Genomic DNA, 12,544 nt, shown 5'->3' with positions numbered 1-12,544 from the left:
TTCTTAATATGCTTTTCCACTATGGTTTATCATAGGGTACTGAATATAGACCTTGTTGTTTATCCGTTCCTCATATAAAAGCTTACATCTGCTAACCCCAACCTCCCACTCCATCCCTTCTCCCTTCCCCCTCCCCACTGGCAACCACAGGTTGGGTCTCTATGTCAGAGAATCTATTTCTGCTTTGTAGATAGGTTCATTCATGTTATATTTTAGATTTCACATATAAGTGATATCATATAGTATTTGTCTTTCTCTTTCTAACTTCACTTAGTGTGATCATCTCTAGCGGCATCCAGGTTGCTGCAGATGGCATTATTTCATTCTTTTTTATGGCTGAGTAATATTCTGTTGTGTACAGATACCGCATCTTCTTGATCCAGTCATCTGTCAGCGGACATTTAGGTTATTTCCATGTCTTGGCTAGCGTGAATAGTGTTGCTATGAACATAGCGGGGCATGTATCTTTTTGGATTAGAGTTTTGTCTGGATATATGCCCAGGAGTGGGGTTGCTAGATCATATGGTAACTCTATTTTTAGATTTTTAAGGAACCTCTGTACTGTTTTCCACAGTGACTGCACCAACTTACATTCCCACCAACAGTGTAGGAGGTTTCTAGGATGTGGATACCTTCAAAGTGACCACTAATCTGTCTACCCCATTAGCTGACAGGGAGTGGTGGGGACCGTGACAATCCAGAGAGAACAGATTCTAAATGAGAACATATTCTCAGTGTCCCCTTCTAAAGGGGGCATCTGCTACTCAGCCCCAGCTTTCTTCGGGTGAAATTTTCCAATTCTGAAATCACTGAACAGGCCAGGAAAAAAAAAAAAAATTCTCATGGGGTAGGTCTGGCCTGAGGCCAACCAGGTGTGACCTCCGAATTCATCTCCACCCCATCAGTGGTGAGATGGTGAGATGATGAGATGTCCTCTGGCATTTACAGGCTTTCCAGGCTCTGGGGGAGGAGGAACCAGCTGGGCCTGGACGTGGGGGGGAGCGTGGTCAGGAGCAGCACAGGTACTGCAGGGGGTGCCTCGGGGGAACGTTGAGAGGGAGGAGGGACCAGCCATCTCCCTGAGGGACGGGCCGTCACCTGCAGGAGCAGCGGTACCTCAGAGGGCACAGGAAGTCAGGCGGAGGCCGACCTGAAGAAAGCACCCAGGCTGAGGCAGGCTTCATGCCTCACGGCTTCAGAACAAATCAAGCAGACCCTTTCTAATTTCAAAACGTATCAGGTCTTCTCTTCCCCCTGAAAGCGCTAGCAACACTGGCTGACTGTGTGGAGACTGGCAGGCAGGAGGCTGGCAGGGGTTGGGGTAAGCAGGAGGCTTGTCACTCTCTGCCTTTTCATGCCTTCTGAATCTCGAACCAGGTGGAAGTGCTATCTGTTTAAAACATTACACTGAAATCCCTTTATTCATTTAAAAATATTTTTAAAACACAATAGTTTACGTTCAAGGTAAAAAACAAAACAAAACATGAGTGCAATGTGTGACCTCGTGGCAGGAAGGTTTAGAAACGGGGAAATGTGAATAAATATTAACCAAGTGGGCCAGTTACTTTGGATCCATCATCTTTGCTGCTTTTCCTTATCCTCACACACCAGGAATTTGATAAAACAAACCGGTGTCTTCAGTTCCACTCTATTCCCAGCTGAATGGCAAAAAGCTAAGACTTGAGAGTCAGTCAGCTTGGTGACCTTAAGCCAATGCGCTTAACCTCTTTGAGCCTCAGTTTTCCGGTCTGTAAAATAGAGGTAATAATGATACTAATCTTATGGACTGTTATGAAGATTAATGAGTTAAGGCAATTGGAACAACACAAAATCAGTGTCCAAAAATGAAGACTCTTATTATTATTTTTACCCTTCTCTTCTAAACTTGTTTCTTTTGAGTGGGAGAATTATTAAAACCATAACAACTTACGGCTCCCCTAGCGGTTCAAACAGTAGAGAATCTGCCTGCAATACAGGAGATCTGGGTTCAATCCACGGGTCAGAAAGATACCCCTGGATAAGGAAATGGAAACCCACTTCAGTATTCTTGCCTGGGAAATCCCATGGGCAGAGGAGCCTGGCGGGCTACGGCCAATGGGTTCACAAAGAGTCGGACATGACTGAGCGACTAACACAATAACAAGACATGCCATGAAGGTGATCAAAATGAAGTGAATTTAAGCTCTGGCCCCCCAAATCCTTACAACCATGCTCTGAAGGGAATATCCATGTCTTCATTTTATAGATAAGGAAACTGAGTCCTGGAGAAGGCAAGCAAGTTCCTCAAGGACACTGAGTTTGGACACAGAGAAGACAGAGGCTTGAACCAGGATTTCAAGATTCCAGATTCCATGACTTTCAATTAAAGTCTGTCTTCTGGTGTGATTATATAGCGTGATCATAAAATAACAGGACTGAGTGGGGCAGTTGGATTTCAGTTTGCTTGGTTTGGGGACAGCCCCTCCCCTGTCATAGTCCCAGATCCCGTAGACTCTAAGGTGGGGGTCAGGTCAGGTCTCCGGCTCACATTCTGGTCTCAGTTTTGGAGCCAAGTTCCTCTCTCCCCAGGGAGGGACACAGGATTGGGGAGGGGGTGTCAGTGCATGGGGGGGGGTTGCCATGGGTGACCCTGGCCCAGCTGCTGCCTGAGCTTTCTCACGAGGAGGTTCTCCCAGCGTCCCAGATCCACCCCAGGGCCTCTGCCTCCTCCCCCGACCCTCATCATCTAGCGAGCAGTTCTTGCAGCTTGCAAATGTGTCTGGCACCAAACTTGGGAGTTAGATGCTCCAGAAAGATGAAGGGCACTGCCCAAGCAAACCTCAGGAAGCGAGAGAGCCTAGTGATCAAGAGCACAGCCTTATAGGTTTCAAACCCGGCTTCTCTACTTCCTAGCTGAGTGGCAGTGGGCTTCACCTTTCTGAGGCTTCCACACCTGTGAAATGGGAAGGCCAGTGTATCTATCTCAGATCTTAAGATTCTTTTCTTTTTTTAAAAGTGCTTTATTAAGGTATAATTTACATGCCATAAAATTCACCTGTTTTAAGTACACAACTACGTGATTTTTACCCTATTTAAAGAATTGTATGAGCATCACCACAGCCATTTTAAAATATTTTTATTGGGGTTTCTCTGGTAGCTCTTACAGTAAAGAATCTGCCCACAGTGCAGAAGACCCAGGTTTGATCCCTGGGTTGGGAAGATCCCCTGGAGAAGGGAATGGCTACCCACTCCATGGACCAAGGAGCCTGGTGGGCTACAGTCCAAGGGGTCGCAAAGAGTCAGACGTGATCAGTCTCTCCAAAAAAAACTCTCTTGTGCTCATTAGCAGTAACTTCCCTTCTTCTTCTTCTTCTTAGCCTTAGGCAACCACTAATCTATATTTTATCTCTATAAATTTACCTTTCCTGGAAATTGAACATAAATGGAATTATACAATATGTTGTCCTTTGTGCTTCGTTCCGTCCACTTAGGCTAATATTTTCGAGGTCCATCTATAGATTGTATACATCAGTAGCTGCTCCTTTTTTTTTTTTTTTAGGTTACACTCCACATTTTGTGGGAATCTTAGTTCCTTGACCAGGGATTGAACCCAGGCCCAAGGCAATAAAAGCACCAAGTTCTAACCACTGGAACACCAGGGAATTCCCATGTTTGTTCCTTCTTATTGCTGGAGTAATATTCAATCATATATGACTGTACTACATTCTGTTTATGCGTTCATCATTTGATAGACTTTGGGGTTGTTTCCAGTGTGGGGTTATAGTGAGCAAGGCTGCTATGACTGTTCCCTGTACAAGGTTTTGAACAGACATATGCTTTCATTTCTCTTGGGTGAATACCTAGAAGAATGGCTAAAGTCATATGGTCAATTTATATTTAACTTTATAAGAAACTGCTAGTTTTTCAACGTCTTACATGCCCAGCAATAACGTATGAGGATTTGCTGAGAGAATTAAATGAGATAATTAACATAAAATACTTAGCACTGTGCCTGATCATAGTGAATCTTCTATAAATGGTAGCTAGTATTAGTAGAGGTCTTAACAGAATCTTAATAGAATAGTGCTAGAATCCAAGGTACTCCTGCCTCCTTTCCTGGAAAGAAAGTGAATCTCCAAAAGGCAGTCCCTCGACAGTATTAAAGCCCACGCCCCCTTTATCCTCCTAGCCTTGGCATTCAAGGCTCTCCACACACCCCGTCGCTCCATCTGCCAATCCAGTCTTGGCCAGCATTCACCCTGCCCTCTAGCTTCTGCCCAGCCAAGCTGATCAACACCTCTGCTCCCACCACTCTCTGCCGTCTCCCTCTTGCTTTCTCTTCAAGTATTAAAATCCTACTTGGCCTTCAAGACTCAGGTCTAGCTCAGGTGTCCTTTCCTCTCCAAGGTCTGTCTTGACCTTTTTTTTGGGGGGGGGTCATGCTGTGCAGCATGTGGGATCATAGTTCCCTGACCAGAGGGTGAACCCATGCTTCTTGCATTGGAAGCTTGACGTCTTCATCACTGGACCGCCAGGGAAGTTGCCTATACTGACTTTCTAACTAACTAGACTAGCGCTGTCTGAGTGCTGTTGAGCACCTGAAATGTGGCTAGTCTGAACTGAAATGTGCTGAATTATAACATATACATCAGATTTTGATGATTTAGCATGAAAAAGTAATATAACACCAAAGAATTGATGCTTTTGAACTGCGGTGTTGGAGAAGACTCTTGAGAGTCCCTTGGACTGCAAGGAGATCCAACCAGTCCATTCTGAAGGAGATCAGCCCTGGGTGTTCTTTGGAAGGAATGATGCTAAAGCTGAAGCTCCAGTACCTTGGCCACCTCATGCGAAGAGTTGACTCATTGAAAAAGACTCTGATGCTGGGAGGGATTGGGGGCAGGAGGAGAAGGGGACGACAGAGGATGAGATGGCTGGATGGCATCACGGACTCGATGGACATGAGTGTGAGTGATCTCCGGGAGATGGTGATGGACAGGGAGGCCTGGCGTGCTGTGATTCATGGGGTCGCAAAGAGTCGGACACGACTGAGCTACTGAACTGAACTGAACTTGGTATTAACTACAGGTTTAAATAGTATTGGGGCTATATTGGGTTAGGTAAAAATACATTATTGAAATTAATTTATTAAAAAGTTTAAAAATGAGCCTGCTAGAAAACCTTAAATTGCACATATGGCTCACATCTGTGCCTAAATGCTAGTTCTACTGGACAGCATTGGTAAAGAGCATCAGCAGCTTAACAGCTGCTGTTTATTGAGCACCTATTTTCTTACATTGTTGTATCTGTTATCTGATGTAATGCTCAGTGCAACCCTCTGGGGAGCTGTTACCAATATCTCCTTTTTACAGATAAGGAAACAGAGGGAGGGTGTGATCTCCCCAAGGTCACACAGCTGGACACTAGCAGGATTCAAACCCAAGTTGTCTGCCGCCAAAGCCCATAGTCTTCCATTTTGCTGCACATACCACTGAAGCATCAAGGGGGGTCTCCTGGGGTGCCTTTGGCTGGAATCGGAACAGCTCTTCATGGTAATGAATCATGCTAATCAGAAGCTCTGACTGAATGCTTGTCTTTCATAAACAGGAAAGGAGAAAGCAGATTAATTAATAGAAGCAGTGCATTTGGAATAAGTCAGATCGTGGCACCTCTGGGTGTAATAAGACTGAGAACCACGGATCTAAATATGTATCTCGTTTGACAGGTGGGGACACTGATGCCCAAAAGGGAGGTTTGTCCAGGGTTGTCAGCCAGTGGCAGAGCCACATGTGAAAGCAGGGTTTCTGGGCCCTCAGGCCGAGTTCCCCTGCATGGACCTCACCGTCTGTACATGGAAGGCCCCTGCCCCCAGCCACCTGGAAGCCTTTTGTCTTGAGCCAGCCCCCTTCCTCTTCCTAGCCTATGCTGAGGACTAGACAGAAGAACGGGGTGGGGGGAGTCAGGAGGCCCAACCCATTCCCCCCAGGGTCCCAAGGCCACCGTCCGGTCCTGGGCCAGGAATTCCTTTCAGGGACTGAATTAAACTGAGCCCGAAAATAATTCCGCACCCTTGAACGCCTCCAGGAGCTCCTTATTACTACTCTGCCCGGATCTAGCGGGCCAGGCCTCCCCAAGTCTCCTCTCGGCCATCTTCTAGGCTCCCCCAGACTTCCCCTGCCAGCTCCCGTCTCCACTCATACGTGTGTTAGGGAGAGGGGGTGTTTAAATGTGTAAAGACTGCCCACATCCCTGTGCCCTCTTCCCAGCCTCTCCAAACAGGCAGGAGAAAGGGCGAGAGAGACGTCCTAAACCCGGCATCATCATCGCTACGAGCCAACCCAGGAGGGCCCGAGCCAGAGGCACAGAGAAGAAACCCAGACGCAGACACAAAGGGGAACCAAGAGTGTGCCCCAGACAAGAACAAGGATGGACGCGTAGATCAAGATCAAGGCGCGGAGCGAGAGACGAAGAGAAGAGACGAAAGAGAGAGAAAGGAGGTGGAGATGGAAAGGGGATTCAGAACAAGGAAAACGAGAGGAAGGCAGAGCAGGAAGAAGAGAGAGAAACGAGAACGTGCGGGAGAGACCGCAAGAGCAAGAGAGGCGCTCTTGCGAGGAGGCGAGGGCGAGGAGGAAGGGGGCACCCCGAGGGCGCGAGGGGCGATGCGGGCGATCGGGGGGCGCTCGGGCCGCGGGGGTCGCGGCGGGCCTTCCTCTCGGCGCCTCTCCCCGCCGCGGCGGTCGGAGCAGCCGCATTCCTCCGGGTTTCCCACACACTCGCCATCAAAGAGTCCCCAAAGCCCCGACTTTTCCCGCGCCCCTCCCCCGCCAGGGCCGGAGAAGCTATTTTTCACCCCCTCCTGGTCTTTAATCTGTTGTGGGGGAAAGAAAGCGGCTTTTGTTGGGCGAGGGGCTGCGCGAGGGGGCGGGGCGGGGGAGCCGGCGATTGTGTGTCCCCGCAGCTGCGCGCCCCGGGCCGCCCGGGTGGGGCCGCCGGGGCGCGGGCGGGGAAGGCCCCCCCGAGGTCGGGCCGGGCCCGGGTGGGGCGCAGGGGCGCGGGTGCGGATGGCCGGGGCAGGTCGACCCGGCCCGGGATGGGGCCCGCGGGGGCGCGGGGTGCGGGCGGGAGGGTCGCAGGGGCCGAGGGAGTGGAGGAAAAGGGCCACCCGGGCGCGCAAGCCCATTGTTCTCTTGGCCCTGTTCTGCAGCTGGCCCCGAGATTGGGGGAAGATGGGCACACGCGGAAAGGGCACTTGGGGAGAAGGCTGCACACCCGCAGGAGGTCGTATACTCAGGCAGGGGGCCACGAGAACTCTGGAGACGCACCGCACTTTTAAGTAACACTCAGGGAGACACGTGCACACACACACACACACACACACTGTCTCACCAGGGACACAGACACACAAACTCTCAAGAAGGGTCCCACAGCCAGAGAGGGGCCAACACACACTCTGTGAGGAACACACTTATTCAAAAGAAGAACCCACTTACACACATCCACAGACACCCACACACTACCTGACACCTCAAAGGTCTGTTCAGCAACGTGAGTTTCCAATATGAATTTCCTTTTCCTTCCGGTTGGATTCCTGGGTGGGGAAGATCCCCCGGAGAAGGGATAGGCTACCCACTCCAGTGTTCTTGGGCTTCCCTGGTGGCTCAGCTGGTAAAGAATCTGCTTGCAATGCAGAAGACCTGGGTTCGATCCCTGGGTTGGGAAGATCCCCTGGAGAAGGGAAAGGCTACCCCCTCCAGTATTCTAGCCTGGAGAAGTCCATGGACTGTATCCTCCATGGGGTCACAAGGAGTCGGACACGACTGAGAGATTTTCACATCACTTCACTTCTCCTTCCAACCCCCATTCTTCCTTAAGACTGGCCCGCATTCTCCAGTATTAGCTTCCAGACCCTGCCTGCAGTTGGCAGCCTGGCTCATGCTTCAGAGCACAAGCTCTGGACTCAAGCAGCTGTGCTCTGCCTCCTAACAGCTGTGTGACCTTGGGTGAGTCGCCTCACCTCTCTGAGCTTCAATGGATATGTGGGTTGTACGAGACAATATATGAAAGATGCCTGACTCATCGTTGGCACTTGGTAAAATGAACCCCTTATAAGCCTGCTGATGCTGGGGCCACAGTAATGAAGACACTCAGGGGCAGCAGTGGCCGGCTTGTCTTCGGCCTTCCCACACCCCCTCACTTCTACTGCAATGCCCAGCTGGGCGTGGAATTGACCCCAGCAGGGTCAGCCCTGTCCCCAGGCTGGATCCGCCCCATCCCAACCTCAATACCTACCCTTTGAACCGCTGCTGGGACCTGGGCCAACACAAGACAATATCGGGGCAGGGTGAACATTGCTTTTCCATGATCCCTTTTTTTTTTTTTTTAACCTTCATCTCTTCTTGCCTTGGTTCCATCATCTTTCTAAAGCCCTTCCTGAACCCCAGTAGTGAGAGCCCTAATCCAAATGTCAGTATCTGTCTGTGGTAAAGAACATCCCCTAAGGGGTCTCCCACGAGTGATCACTGGGGTGGAGCTTAATTCAGTACATCCTTACTCATTGCCCATTCTCTGCCAGGCACTGTGAGGGATACTGAGACCAGGGAGACAATATGACATAATTACAAAGCAGGTGAGCTATAAACCCCACAGGATGGTTGGAAGAGTTCAGTGAAACTATAAAGGAAAGTGCTTTGGAAAGAGCAAAACCTCTGCAATAATTCCTTTTCCTTTTGCTACTTGTTAAACCAGATTCCCACATAACCTACTGATGTTCTCCAAAGACTAGAAGCTCCAAACCTTTCTTTCTTTTTTTCTCCAAACTTCTCTTAACAGGGGAAATGAGGTTATCCCTATCTGTCCTCATTAGCCTAGAAGTGCTGGAGTGAGGGAATTAGTCCTTGTGTGTCTGGACACTGTGTGCAGTTTGAATGTCTGTCTCCATCCTTTTATTCATCAATGTTTGAGCCACCAGACCTGAGAGTTCAGATTTTGATTGTTGGAATTTTTTTTCTTCTAGCTCTGTGGACAAGTCTCTTTGACCTTCAGTGCCTTTGTCATAATACCTACCCTCAAAAGAGAAGATTATACAAGACAGAATTTATAAAGCACTAGCACAAGATAGGCTCTCAGAAAATAAATTCCCTTCGTACTTCCCTGCGGTTGTCCACCCACCCACACACCTCCCAGATGCCAAGCCAGCCTCTGGACATGCCACGGTCACTGCCTACCTGCTTACATAAGGGCTCAGTTAACTTCAGGGTGGTATGACTGGACCACGCTAGGCTGGCTTTGGGTTGAAAGGAGAGAGGGAGGAAACTCAACTCCAAAGCTGACTCCTAAATACAGGAGTAGTCAGTTTGCCTTTGTTTAAGAATAAACATCCCTGAAAGCATGGACAGGAAGGTTTTTTTGGGGGGGGAAAAATCTACAGATTTCCAAGAAATTTCCAAAGCTCTCTGAGTCTCTCTCTACTTAGAAAACATTTTCTAATACCTTAGTGTCTGTCTTCCAACCTAATGATTGTCCCCCTTGCTTTTCTCTATCAGGTAGAATAAAACTGTCTCAGGAGCAGACTACTTTCCTAGGAGGTCCCTTGAAAGGGCAGAAGGAAAAACATAAACACAGAAGGATAAAAGCTTTAAAACAGGTACTTGGGTACAAAATTTGGATCTATAGCTTATTAGCCATGTAACCCTAGGCAAGTATATTAACTTCCCTGAGCCTTGGTCTGCTGGAACACAGAATGAATCAATGAGATAATGCATAAGGCAAGCAGCACTTGGCAAATAGTTAAGATTCAGTGAAGGATGACAACGATGATGATGATAATGATGAGACCGAGTACTTCTGAACTGTAGAGGAGCCCATCTTGGAGGCCCCTGATGTCCACATTCCTATAAGGACTCATGCCTAGATCCAGACGCTCCCCATAGTCCTCTTCTCAGCATTGCCCATGTTCCTAAGAACAGTCTCAGCAGGAGCCATTAAGCTCCTTGAAACCACCTATCTCACTCACCAGGGGCTATATCACATCACAGCACATGAAAATAACTAATTGATTCCTGTGGCACTTTCTATCCCTTGTCCCCTTGACCCTCCCAGCTGTTAAGTGGGTGGGTATTTCTCCCCATTTTTCAGAGGAGACAACTGAGGCAGAGGCAGGCTAGGTAGTCCATCCAAGGGTTTGAGCTTGGTTTTGAACCTGCATTCCCTGTGATCTTGTTTCACAAGAGTCTCAAGCTGTAGTTTGAGGTCTAGACTTGCTAGGGGGAGAGGGAGGGGTATGTTCTAAGTGTGTGGCTAGGAAATCCTCCTCACACTCTTACAGGTACTTTGTGAGCAGACAGGTGTGCATGTGTTAGTCACTTGGTTGTGTCCATTTCTCTGTGACTCCATAGACTGTAGCCTATCAGGCTCCTCTGTCCATGGAATTCTCCAGGCAAGAATACTGGAGTGGGTTGCCATTCCCTTCTCCAGGGGATCTTGGAGACCCAGGGACTGAATCACGGACTCCCGAACTGCAGGCAGATTCTTTACTGTCTGAGCCATCAGGGAAGTCAAACAGGTACATATTAGGAAATGCAGATCTGAGGATTACTGAGACCCCTAATGTATCCCTAATACAGCAGACTACCCTAATTCGAAAGAGATTTAGAGGGCAGAGTGGACAGGGAGCCACATGAAGGGTAGGTTTGGGTCCTGACTACAGGTCAGCAACTGATATCTGGAGTAACTTTGGGCAAGATTCAGAGGTTACCTTGATCCCCACTTTCGACATTAAAAGCAAAAAATAGAAAGGTAGATAGAAGCTCAGTTTAGGCAAAAAGACATCTGCAATTCTCATCATCATTACTTTGGCTTTGAAATCGACAGCTCAGAGACCCCCCACCACTTTTTAAAATTTTAAAGACAAAACAGTATAACTTAACAGTTCTGCCAACTCTTAAAAAAAAAAAATCAGAGAGCATAACACTGACTTTTTCTTTTTTTTTTTTTTTAATTTTGGCAAAGGAAGATTCAGTTCCTGGAAATGCTTGCAAAATGATTCCTGACACTGGGGGGAGATAGTTAAAAAAAGAAGACGAAAACTTATTAAACACATGCAGTAAAGGACGAAGGTGGGAAGAAAGCGAATCAACGAAAGAAAGAAAAGAAAGAACTAAAAGAGACAGAAGGAGGGGTGAAAGCCATTAAAGGGCCCCAATTCAAGGAACGTTATCAAATTCTCAGCATCTGCAATTCACAAGCCGCTTGTGAGTCGCGACGGCGCAGACTCCGCCCCTTTCTCGGGTGTCGGACGCTCATTGGTGGGGGCGGCAGTCGCCGGCCGGTGACTGCCCGAGGAAAGGTTGCCTGGGACACGCATCCCTGTGTGAACGCATGACGTCCCACCCTGGCGCCAGGCTGTCTGGGGCTGAGTCTTAGATCAACACAGCTGTGGGACCGGGACCCACAGCTGGGCAAAGGAGCGGATTCCTCAACAAAAAATAGGATTGTGAGAAAAGTTCTGAAACAAAAACAGCGCAGACAAAAGCCTTAATGACATCCTTTCATAAAAATAAAAAATGCAAGAGGGGGGAAAAAGCTGGTAAAAGGAGCAGAACTGGGAACAGAAAGTTCAGAGGCATTTGGAATAAGAGACTGAGGCCCCACCACCGCTAAACAAGTTGCAGAAGGCCTGAGCTAGCCCTTCAGTCCGCTGTTGGGAAAAAGAAGTCTTTTGGGTTCAAACTTTATCCAGTGTTCTCAACCGTAACCCATTTCTTTCAGAATTAGCATCTTACATTGGAGAGTACCCTTAGAGGTCATTTGCTGCCCCCTCCCACAATTTTACAAAAAAATGAAGCCCAGGAAGGAAGGAAATTTTTCCAAGGCCACATTGCAAGTTATTGACATGACCAGGAAAGAATTCTGCTTGCTAATCCCACTGCATCTCTTTCCTGCCTGTGTCGCCCAGCTTCTGGGCATTTTAGCCTGAAAGCATCTTTAGAGATAACGCGAAAGTGCTTTGCAAACTGCTGTACAAGCCTGAGACATCAGTGATAGTGGTAGTGATGGAGGAGTGAAAAAGAGAGGGGGTAATCTCTGTGGCTGCTGCTGAGTCGCTTCAGTCGTGTCTGACTCTGCGACCCCATAGACGGCAGCCCACCAGGCTCCCCTGTCCCTGAGATACTCCAGGCAAGAGTACTGGAGTGGGCTGCCATTGCCTTCTCCCGAATCTATGCGGACCTGTGGACTAAGCACGGACCACTCAACCAGACACATGCACTCAGCAGTCACTTGCCCTCACATCCACTCAACCAGTCCTCAGGCACCAAGGAGACTAATGTTTGTGATGCAGACAGTATGTTAAGCGCCTTGCAGAGAAGAGACATTTAATAATTATATGTGAAAGGAAGGAGGTAGATCTAATTAGCTCCATTTTATAAGTTGGAAAGTTGAGGCAGAGAGACGCGACTTACCCAAAACTCACAGGTTTACTAAAAAAGAATGGAAATTTGAACATAAATCTGCCTAGCCCCAAAGGCCATGATTTTTTCCAGAACCTGGGCTTGACTATTTTGCA

The sequence above is a fragment of the Capra hircus genome, chromosome 2, assembly GCF_001704415.2.
Source record: "Capra hircus breed San Clemente chromosome 2, ASM170441v1, whole genome shotgun sequence".
NCBI lineage: Eukaryota > Metazoa > Chordata > Mammalia > Artiodactyla > Bovidae > Capra > Capra hircus.
This window is presented reverse-complemented; position numbering follows the sequence as displayed.